This window comes from Gavia stellata, chromosome 2 (assembly GCF_030936135.1).
Source record: "Gavia stellata isolate bGavSte3 chromosome 2, bGavSte3.hap2, whole genome shotgun sequence".
Lineage (NCBI taxonomy): Eukaryota > Metazoa > Chordata > Aves > Gaviiformes > Gaviidae > Gavia > Gavia stellata.
The window spans coordinates 66,043,637-66,056,040 of record NC_082595.1 but is presented as its reverse complement, the minus strand read 5'-3'; the positions used below and the strand labels follow the sequence as shown (position 1 = coordinate 66,056,040).

Genomic DNA, 12,404 nt, shown 5'->3' with positions numbered 1-12,404 from the left:
ATGGAATACTCTAACTGATATGGGCTGAACTGGGAATTTTTTTATTTTCACTGGTTGATAATGACTACAGCTTATTCAGGAAAATATTAGCAATAAACCTGCTTAATGAGAGCACATTCAGCTTGAGTGACATAGCTAAATGCCATTTAATCAGGTATTAAAACACCTGAAACTCGAGAATTTGCCAAATAAAAACCTGAGGTTTGTATATCTCTCAGCATTTAGAGACCTCAGTGAAGACTAACTGTTTTCCAATGGTATAAAACCAGGCGGTTATGGATCACGACGTTTATAAGCTCTGGTGGTGTTTGTGTTATGTCCTTCTTCCTCTGACTTTTCCACCATACGTAAATCAACTTAACCATCACGACAGAGTTAGAACTATCCGTTTAACTGTGACATTGCATTTCCTTATTTATGATCCATAGAGTTCCCAGTCTTAATTCTTGTTTTAAGTTGTTTTCTGTAGGCTTATATAGCTCTCTAATTAGTACGTAATTTTCCTCATAATTATCTGATCTTTAGTGTCCCAATGTGATAAAAAGTGGGTATAAAATTTCATCTCATCTCTTTGGAATGCTCCAAGTCAAATTTCGAAGTGTGGATCCTATTGTCTTCAGTTAGGATAATTTTTCCTTTGTTTCTAGGCTGCTCCTCAGGACAGCTCTGGAAAGGGTGATGCTTTAGCACACCCGAGATTAGTGGTGAAAAACAAATTCTCCATCACATTTCACTCTCCTTTTAGGGTTTCTTAAGAATCTGTGTACGGACTTTGGAAAAACAAATTTAACCTATTTAATGAATGCTACCATATTTAATCATTCTATTATTTAATAAATGTTGACTAATTTGTATAACTGTCATGGTTTAACCCCAGCTGGCAACTAAGCACCACACAGCTACTCACTTACTCGCTCCTCTAGCAGGATGGGGGAAGAGAATTGGAAAGGTAAAAGTGAGAAAACTTGTGGGTTGAGATAAAAAGTTTAATAATTGAAATAAAATAAATAATAATAATAAATTGTAATGAAAAGGAAAATAAAAAAGAGAGAGAAATAAAACCCAAGAAAGACAAGTGATGCAAATGAAAACAATTGCCCACCACCAACTGACCAACGCTCAGCCAGTCCCCGAGCAGCGGCCCCACTGACAACCTCCCCATGCTGAGCATGATGTCATATGGTATGGAATATCCCTTTGGTCAGTTGGGATCAGCTGTCCCAGCTGTGTTTCCTCCCAACTTTTTGTGCACCCCCAGCCTACTCACTGGCGGGGCTGTGGGAGAAGCAGAAAAGGCCTTGACTCTGTGTAAGCACTGCTCAGCAGTAACTAAAACATACCTGCTTTATCAACACTGTTTCCAGCACAAATCCAAAACACAGCCCCATGCTAGCTACTATGAAGAAAATTAACTCTATCCCAGCCAAAACCAGAACAATAACAAAGAATCTAAATCCATTCTATGATTCAGGAGAGTAACTGCAGCACAAGTGGCTTTGTTCTTTCTGTGACTCCAGAAAATTTGTGGAGATGTTGGAAATAATTTGCCGTGTTGTGTCAGACTGTACATGTTTTCTTTACACAGACTTCTTGTGATAAAAGGTTTGCTTGTATAAATGTTTATAATAATCAAATAGATACGATTTCTACTAAAGTCTAAATTAATTGGTGACTTTGAAATAAAACTGTGAATACAGTTTTAATATGATACATAGAAGTCCTGAGGAAGTCTCAGTGGTCTACTTCTATTGAAGAGGCTTTTCTATCATGATTCACATTTATACTTTTGATGGTTCTTTCATATCTCTTTATTGGTCCGAGGATAATCAAAGTGGTGCTTATCCTTATATCGATAACTATCTAAATGTGTGGCTATTCAACTATATTTGTATCTTTTTATCTCTGTCTCACACTTGTGCAGAAATGCATGTGCACATGTGGTATAGCTTACTAAGTTACTTAAAAGATTATATTTATTTCTTAAATCTGTAAAGGTCTTTTTTTTCTGAGTATCGTCAGCAGTCTTGTATTTACTTTGATCATTGTTTTTGTATCACCATCTTCTTACTAAACAGATAGAAAGATAGATATAGTGCTTTTAAAAGGAAAGATCACATGGAACTGGCACATGCCATGGCCATTGTTTCTTGTAATAAAAGTATAGGAATATGTTAATGATAATTGTCACAGGTAATAAACCATGCCTTTAGAAAATACCAGAAGAAAAGAAAAGTCAAAGACCAATCCATTGCAATACTTTATCTTCCTTACTAGTAGAATTAACTGTAGGTAACATTTCTCTATCTTTTTCTCATTGTCTCCTTGTTTCTTCTTGTTACTGTTGTGTGAAAAAGTCTCACTGAAATAACGAACAAAATCTTTGCCCATGTTAAATCCAAAGCTGGGGCTCTTTCAGACTAGAATAAACTTTTGTAATGAATTCTCACTTGGTACTGCACTTCCTGACTTAATTCAGCAATACATAAAAGCGTCTTTTTTTTCTTTGGCTTGTTACATGTTTCCAAGTAAAAACCAAAGTGGCTCTAATCTGTCACAACCTAGCTGGTAAATGTCCATTCATTCGTGCATTTCCCAGTTTCTCACCACTAACTTCACTTGTTAGCAGTTCAAAATGCACATTTATAAAGTTAGACTGTGGGCAGGGTGGGTCGTTAGCTTTTGGACTTGCTCCATCTGTGAGAAGCTTAAATATACTGAGCATTAAGGTAAAAAGCACTAGATGTTGATTTGGTCAGCTGCCAGACTGGATTACCAGGGGTTTATTTATGGCTTAATCATTCTGCTAGAATGTTTAGTTGTCTAGACATCTTTTACAGGGTTATAGAAGCTGGTGCATAAAAGTAAAATGAAGACATCTGCAGAATATTTTTTCCATGCACATTTCTGTCCCAGAGGCTAGTTAATTATAATATACGAACAACATTCAAACCAAAAGAGGTTGAATAGCATCACTGGAAGTTTTGAGATTTGCTCCAAGATAAGTATTTGCAGTTGTATGTCACCAAAATGGATGTCTTTTTTTTGTATACAAAATGTATGATAGATTCAGGTATGCAAACCTATGGTTCTGTTGAACCAATCTGCCTTGAAAGTGTTTCAACATTGCAGACTGCAAAACAGACTGAAACTAGTCTGAAACGGAGCCTTGTGTTATGATGTTACTAAACAATTTCTAACTAGATTGAGGATCTTTAAACAATTCTCTGATATATGATCTATTAATGACTGTTATTTTTCACTAACTTTATCCTAAATTCTGAAATTTGAAAGTGGTTGCTACTTAGGAACCACTTGAGCAAAATGACTTGGCATTAAAAAAACCACACTGTTTTTCAACCAGAGTAGGATTTCTTCTTGAAAAACAAATATATAATGTAAGTTGAAAAAAGAATGAAATAAAACAATTTAATTTATGTAAATTTAGCTTTTATTTTGTAAAAGTTTAGATTTGCGAGGATTCATCCTGATTTAGCCTGGAGCAAAAAATTGAATTTTGGATTTTTGTGCAAGATGGAAAAAATACTTAATTATGGCAACTGAATATTTTTGTTAAATTCTAACAGTATCGTGATCTGTACTGTATTAACAGAAAGATATTCTGGAAAACAGAGGAGTAACAGTATTTTCAAGAAACTTTACTTCGTTATGCTTTGTATTTTTGAGTCTATACAAGTAGCACACAGAAAGAGAAAAAAACCGAAATAACCAAACCCTGAGCATAAATGCACTCCTGCATTTATATATGACAACCATGATTCGTGCTGTACTTTGCCTGGTCTGTATAAAGTGTTATGAATTCAGAATTCTTTTACTCTACAACTATTAATCTTCCACAGTTTTCTGTGCCTCAAGTCAGAACTTAGCATGCATAATTAAGATGACCTAACAAGCTCTGCTGCTTCATTAATGTAAAGTTTTCCTTACTAATTGCTTTTGCCTATCATCCAATTTAGCTATCTGCTTTCATCTAATGTAGAAAAGAGTGAACTTTTTTCTATTCTGACTATTAATTCTATTCTTTACTGTTCACTTTAGTAGCTGTATATGGCAGGTGCAGGGACCACTGTGGTACTTGGTGAATGCTATAGCTAAGGTCAATATTAAAGTGTTTCCTCAGAAAAATCATAGTTTGGGTCTGATACGTTTTGTAGCCTGCCTAGCAGAACGGAGCATTATTTAGTTGTGCGCTTTCTCTTTCCACTCTTAATTATCTTATTTAATTTCTCCTTTCTTTTCTGAATGTAGTGTGCTTTTCAAGCTTATGTGCTCTCCACCATGAAACATAATATTTCTCAGCAAGTGAAAACTAGTTGTAATAAAAATTTGGAGTGCTATTAAATACTGAGGGCAAAAATGTAGAGATTTGTTGCATACCCAGGATGGGCTTATGGTTCATTTCTGCGTATGAGATTTTCATCTGATTCAAAAAAAAAGAGAGGTGAGTTTTTATAAATAAATATTTGAAATTTTTAAAAGCTGGTGTATAGACTTCCTTGGATAAGGAGAATAGATCCAAGGATATTTTCTTTAAATACATAATTGTAAAAAGATGCAAAGATCACCAGGAAAAATGTTAATACTTTCATACGTTGTCCTTAATCAAAAGAATATACAAATGCATTCATTCCACAGAGCTATCTAGGAAATTCATTTTTAAACTAGCCATTTTGAGGGATACAGTAAAAATGCTGACATTATAATTGCTTTGGAATTTGAGAATGGAAATGAAAGAGAGAATAATGTTGGATTTGTAAGTGTGTAAGTATTTTCCCCTAATTAGCTCTCCATATTTGCACATCTAAACACTTTGGGGACACATTTATATATTATAGTCTTTGTTAGTTCTCTGTTTCCTCTGATTGTAAGAAAACTTCCACTAAGCGACATCTCAATGTTGAAACCTTATGACTGTCCCGTGAATTCTAGTTTGTCTGAATGTTCACCTTAGCTTTGTGGTTATGTTAGTTTAATATTCTCAGAAGTTTTGCTGAATCCAATGGTAAGACAAAGAATTGCTAAAGAAAAGAATGGTGGAAGGGTGAGTATGGATGGACAACAATGGTGTATTTTCAGTTGCATTAAATCAATTTGTTTGGAAAACCCTAAAATCCTGTAATGAATAGGACCAATGCATGAAGGCCATGTTAAATGGCCAGCTGTAATCACGTGAAAGAGCCTGATAATCATCAGAGCCCTTTGGCTTACTTTTGGTAAAGCTTTTTTAATCATGTTAAACTAATTTAGTTAAGCTAATACGGTTGGAAAGTATACTTTTTTCCATTATAAACAAGATTGGAAGAGATTAAGAGGGTAAGGGAAGGCATTGAAACCATGGCACTTGTAGATTAAGAGCCATCTGAAATGTAAAAATCTAGAATTATTAAAAAAAGTGATTCAGTTTTTTATCATGATATAACCAAGGCTTAATGATGTTTTTAATGAAAAAGATAAATAACTCCCATGTCAGGTAATTGGAAATGAATAATATTGAGGGCACTTTCCTATGGCTATGAAAGACAAGTATGTATTTCCCAGGTTCAATACCCTGCTTTAAAAAAAAAAAAAAACCAAAACCCACAAGAATTGAATCTAGTTGTCTCTGATCCATTTTAATCAAGGTTTGGGTGAGCGGCATGGGCCAAGAAAAAGTGTGAATAAAAAAAAATACAGCAGTGATAAAGGAAGAGATTAGATTTTGACCAAACAGTGTTAGAATTAAGCTCTTAATTACTGACTCAAGAAATCGGGGAGATGCAAAACTGGAAATATAGGCTATTAGCAACATTAGTATTTTATATATTTAGTTCAGTTTATTTTTTAATCTGATTTTGTTCTTTACCTCAACTTCTTAGTTTCTTGTGCAGTGTTCTCCAAAATTCACCGCTTTCCTTTCCTCCCAAAGGAAGCAAAAAAATTATGGTGTCATCCAGGGTTTTCTTTCAGCACATTTCTGGAGTTTGACTTACTTTATTTATCCTTGATGTTAGGATTTTCAATGACTGTACAAACCGATATAGATAGTGAGGTTATTACACCAGGTACAAATTCTGCACTGAGATAGAAAGTTCTAAAATTTGTTTTCCTTTAGGCAAATAGACTTTTATAGTTACTTGGGGGTAAAAAAGAATACATTCATTGCAAGTATGGTATTTTTAAGCTTGTTCAATTAGTGCTTTAATGAAGTTTAAGTGCTTATCTAGCGGTGATAACAGAATCTACAGCTGCTTTACATCCTGCTAATTCCTTAGAGTATGCTTTGATTTTTTTTTTAAAGTAATAAATTATTTCATACTTGTTTATGTTCTTGATTTGAAGTGGTAATCTCTTTAATTTAGCAATGAAGTTATTTTATAGAAGATAAGACTTCCGATTTGTTGAATAGCTTGTTACAAATTAGTCATTTAGTTCTGTTAACAGTAAAAGGATATTTGTGAAAATGCAATTTCTTATCTCTACAGTAACAATATGGAAATAACAGTTATATTTGAGATAGCTAGTTAAATAATAATTTAGTAACTGCTAGCAGGCATTGTGACTGGACAGAAAGATTTGATGAGAAAAAGGTGCTGTTAAGGTTCCTGAGGATGAAGAGATCCATAAAAATTAAAAGAAGTATTCATTACAGAAATACAGCCTCAGATTCTGATTTAGAGCTTCAAAGAGGATAGCTTGTTATGTAGACAGCTTTATAATTATCCCTTTAGCAAAAGAAATTTTCTGGATTTGCTGATGAGATGTGTTTAGTAAAACAGTGTGACAGCAAATGTGTACTTCAAAGGAAATACTAAACAATTACTTATTACTGCATTACAAGCTAGGAATCTCCCCTAGGCACAGTTAACTTCATGAGTTTAGGGACTATGCAGGATTTCATGCTGTAAGATGTTTTTGCAATGATATGTCAGCTATTTTGAGAATTAATTGCATTATTAAATATTTGACTCCTGTATGTAGTCTTTCTTGGTATTTTAGGAGACAGGATCTATCAGAAATTTTGATCCTATCCTGAAGGAAAGATACGCCCAAGGGTTGTATAGCATTTAGCAGAAATTGCAGCTTCTCTCCTATGGAAGATTGCATAGAATTCTTCCAGATGTGGTCTGAGGATGTATGCATATATTTATAAATATAGTAAGATTAACATAGATTTATATAATGCTTTCATGTTAGAACTCTCCTGCTACATCTTTACAAAGTAATAGAGGGAACAGCAAGTAGGGAACGGCAGAGCTTGTGCAACCTGTTTTTTGAAATAGGAATTTAAGTGTCTTTACTCAGGAAATATGCAAGTGTCTGCACTGTATGAAATTTAAAGTCTGATGACTGTAACCATAATCTGTCAAAGCAGATAGTTTTCTTAGGATAAGCATTCTGAAATTCGGTTTAATAGTTCATTTATACACTGTATTTATTGTAACTTTTCAGGAAAAGTGAACCAAAAGCAAGATTACTTTTATTCTGTTCCTTTGCTGTTATTAAAGAATGTTGTCTTTAGGAGCAGCATAATCAATTAAAGCTGGAAATCAGCAGACTTATTTGCAGGAATGAACAACTCTAGCAATCATTATGGCTACAGTTGTAGGATGTGGAATGGTGACAGTGTAGCCATGCTAGGTTAAGCAGCAATGTAAATCATTCAGTTTGTGGAGAGAAGGGACCATCAATTTATCTCTTATTGTGTGCTCATCAGTTTCACAGTGGCACTGCCTGTTAGGGCTGGTATGTACTCAACTCAATAATGAGGTTTAAAAGTATGTTCTGGGTAAAATCCTGGTCCTTTGGAAATCAGTGTATGTGTGTAATTTGGCTAACCTTTAGTTTCCTACATGCATGCTAGGCTTAGATATGGTAATGCAGGTGAACTGAAGAGTTGATTTTTTTTTTTTTTATGACGTATTAAATACGACATACTGTAATGGAGTGAAAAAGAGTGAAAATCACATGTAAATATTTGTCTCTGAATATTCAGGTGGTTAATTTGGGCATAGCTTGGTAAGCTCTGTCTGCCTTCATTCATTATATACTTCTGATTTATGAAAAACAAGAATGTGTTATTTCTTTCTGTTACTAATTAATACTTACTAATTACTAGACCAGTTGACATAGCTGGTAGAAGTAAACAAGCTTCTGGGCATACCATCCTCTCTGCTAAAGACCTGAAGGGGTATGTGATTGAACGTTTTTCTATTTTTTTCCATTTCCAGATGTATATAGATTTGTCTAATAAAAGATATTACTTCTCCCTATAAATCTTTTTTTGCTTATCTCCTTAGGCTGCAGCACACTAATTTCTAATTTTAAATGGGTTCATGTAGTACATGTAGACTTCACAGGGACTTTCGTCCAGATCAGATGCATAGTTACTGCTTAATTTCATTTTCCTAAGGGATAACTCTATTTCCTGTCCAGAACATCATGGACTCAATTTGAGTGCTTTCCAGATACCCCAGGATATTGTGCCTGGCCTCCACTTGCCCCTCCAGAAGACCACAGGTCTCCTATAAGTTCAAAGTCAAGGCTGCCCATTTTGCGTATCCTTGAATATTTCAAATGGTGCTATATGCCTGCATTTAGGCTGCTTAATCAAGTATCTAACTAGAATTGTAGCAGTGAATATATTTCCCCTTAAACAGTCTAGTGGGAATACAGTCGCCCCAAGCACACATACAGAGCTATTAAACAGTGCGTAAGAAAATTCAAGCATCAACCTGAATCTGCGTGTGAATACCTTTATGTCAGGCTGGAAACAAAATTAATATGTGCTTTAATTATTATATATTTATATATTTTTCTTTCTGAGGGCTCTGCTGTCCCAAGCCACATTCAGCATAGGAAATAAGTGAAAAAATAACATACTGAATGCACTAAAAAGAATTAAGTATCATGAGGCTGTGAAACAGAGATTTTGGATATTACAGTTTTTATACTCTTCACACTCCCACTTCCCAAGGCCTGAGTATATGAATAGTATGTTAATAGCAGAGATAGGGCTGTATCCTACTTCAGATAATGAGAGGCTATGTAATGTCCTGGAAATAAATATTAAACTTTTAAAAAAATCCTTATTTTGATACTATAGAATCATTTATTCAAGCCTAGTAGTGAAATATCACTAGGAAAGTATTATTTTGTAAACGATATTCTGTGCATGTAATTTGTCTCAATACTGTTTATAAAAGCAAAATCTAATTTTATCTTTTTTTGTCATATATAGCAATGGATGCATTATTCAATCTGTTTATTGAGCTGTTGATTGAGGCCTCAGTTCAACAAAATATTCAGTGTGCTTTCTTGCTTAAAAAGCAATACAAAGCTTGTTGTTAGTCCTGTTGAAGTCAGCTGGACTACTTTGGCACTTAACATGAAGTATATAATTTGTTTAAATGGGTCTTCAAAGGTCACTTGTTAAAAAAAAAATGGTTTTATGTAAGTTACTTTGTTACACTCGTTCACTCTTATTTTGAGTGAAGACTGAGAATTTCAAGGTACCTCCGAGCACAAGGGGCAATCCTTTTTCAGTCTTATAATGACAAATGACATAGTTCAGAAAATACCACTTTGCAAATTGTGTATGCCTGATGATATGATTGTTCTCAATGTTGTTTACATAAAAGATAAACAATATTAGCTTAGGCTATTTTGGATTTCTTAGCCTTCTATTTGCTTAAAATACAGGACAGTTATTCTGATGTAATTCCAAAGCTTGAGTAAGATTGTAGTTAGACTCCAAATAAAAATAACTCTGTATCTGAAGTAATACTCTTGTCTGCAAGATTGCTGAAAAGAAACTATTTTTTTTCATTTATTCATTTTGAGACTGAAAAAACCACCCCTTTTTTGTTACAGTGCTCATAATTTCTGTCATAGTCCCTAGGGTGCTTCACACAGTGTGATTCATGTTAACATGAATGCTGGAAGTAGGAGTTCTTCCTGAGCAGGTAGTTTTGGAGTACTGTATCTAGAATTGAAGCTAGGGAACATAAAGCTAGCAGCTGGAGGACTGCTGGCCAGTTATTTCATGAAGTTGCTAGACTAATTTAGAAGGTGATGTCCACAAAATTTCCTGACTAGACTGTCCTGGACTCCTTGGGGAAAACTGGCATACCTGTAGACACCTTTTTGCCAGTGGTAGATTTCATAGCATCATAGAACAGCCCAGGTTGGAGGGCACCTTGAAAGATCATCTTGTCCAACCTTTTGTGGGAAACGGAGCCAAGATAAGATTATCTTGCACCATGTCCAGTTGTCTTGAGAACCTCCAGTGATGAGAACTCCACTATGTCCCTGGGGAGATTGTTCCAGTGATTCTTCTCACTGTAAAAAATTTCTTTATTGAGATAAAACCTCTTCCAGTGTACCTTGTATCCATTGCCCTTTGTCCGCCTCATGTGGCTCCTTGCGAAAAGAGAGCCTCCGTCCTCTTTGTAGCTGCCCTTTAAGAACTGGAGTACGGTGATGAGGTCCCCCCTGAGCCTTCTCTTCTCCAGGGAGAAAAGACCTAGCTGCTTCAGTCTTTCCTCAGAGGTCAGGTTTTCCAGCCCTTTGATCATCTTTGTGGTGGTGTTTTGGACCCTCTCCAGTGTGTTGTGTCTTTTTTGAATTGTGGGGACAGAGTACTACAGGTATGGCCTGACAAGCGCTGAGTAGAGCGGGATGATCACATCTGTATCTCTGTTAGTAATGTCCCTGTGGATGCAGCCCAGCATCCGACTTTCCTTTGTTGCTGCAGTGGCTCACAGATGACTCATACTCAGCTTGCTGTCCACCAGGACCCCCAAGTCCTTTCAGCAAGGCTGCTCCCCAGCCACACAGATCCTAGTCTGTACTGTGCTCTTTGGTGATGTCGTCTTTGCACTTGTCTTTGTTAAACTGCATGCAGTTCTTGCTAGCCTATCCAGGTCTCTCTGTAAGACAGCTTTCCCTTCTGATATGCCCTCTATCACCCAGTTTAGTGTCATCAGTGTCAGCAGCAATTAGAAAGGGTTCTTTGTTCTTTGGCACAGTTACGTCTTCATATATTTATACAAAGCAAAGATGTGCTTAATGATTTTGATTAGTAAATGCTTAGATTTGCCACAGTTTTGCAGTTAACAAGGAGAATAATAACACAAACCTTTTCTTTAAAATTGAATATTCTTCTACTAATGTTAATACAAGTAGGGTTCTCCATCTTCATTTGTTTGGTTTAGTCCTGAGACAGAATTCTAAATGAAAAACCTAAATATACAAAGAAAAAGAAATATACCTTTTATTGAAATTTATATCAAGTTGCATCAGAGAGTATTGTCTCTGTGCTTCTTTTAGCATTGAACATGCTTAGGTCTCTTTGACTTTACTGTTCCACATTTGGCCTATACATTGACTAAATGCTTGTCTTAGATAAAGGTCATTGATTAGCATCAGACACCAGCAATGCTAGGAAATTGTTTTTAAATGATTTAAAGGGGTTTAAATGTGAAGATCTTGAAAGAAGTTCTCTTTAAATGAAGTCATAAGGTCTTAAGCACAGCTGTGTCATATAAAGCAAATTTTTATTGGCTTTGTTTATAAATTGCAACATAAGGAGCTTTATATGTAGTTTTGCAAGGCTGAACATAAAGCTCAGGTTTACTTTGGTTATGAACAAATATTAACATTTATAAGCATTTATAAGGACATGTTTTTAAATCTATTAATGTAAAAAGAAGTCAGTGCTGATTCTGTCTTTTAGACATGGTTGTAGAATACTGAATGACATTGTAGTGGGTTTAGTGATTACAATTTGCCTGGAGAAAGACAGAAAAATCTGCACCCAGATAAAGTGTGTGTGTGTTCATTTAATGAAATCATCTGTATTAGGTTAAAGATAAAGGTACCTGTCGATTTCATTGAAGTTACTCTGAATTTGATGAGATCAGATTATCATTTAAGGTTCATTCCTAAAAAAACCTCATATGGGATATACTTGGAAATATAAAATGAAAGAGGAATAAAGTGAAACTGTAAAATGTGAAACACTTTATTAAAGTGTATATATACTGAAGTTTAGCTTGGGCATAATAAAATTCAGGAAAAATAAATTGGTAGAAAATCAGTGAGTTTTGTTAGCTTTTGCATCATTGCTAGCAGTTCTCTGAGGCAAATATCACACTCCTTTCAAAAAGCTGTGAATCAAGAAACTCATAAGGATGATGCTTGAGTAAAAATGTATTGATGAATGAAAGATCAGGCAAGGGAGGGGGGATTCCAGGAGTAAAAATTGCAAGCAGATTTTCAAATTTTTATATATATTAGTGTTTGCTTTTCTTTATCTTGTGGATACTAGCATATGTTCCTTTTACTTGTGGTCAGAATAATCTTGGGAATCAAAACGTTTAGATGATCTATATGAAGTTTATTTAATG

General features: G+C 34.9%; 1 protein-coding gene across 1 annotated transcript in view; it reads left to right on the top strand.

Moving 5' to 3' along the window:
* Positions 1-12,404, top strand: part of GRIK2 (glutamate ionotropic receptor kainate type subunit 2) — a 430,922-nt gene that overhangs the window by 170,673 nt on the left and 247,845 nt on the right. The gene's annotated exons all lie outside the window — the stretch shown is intronic.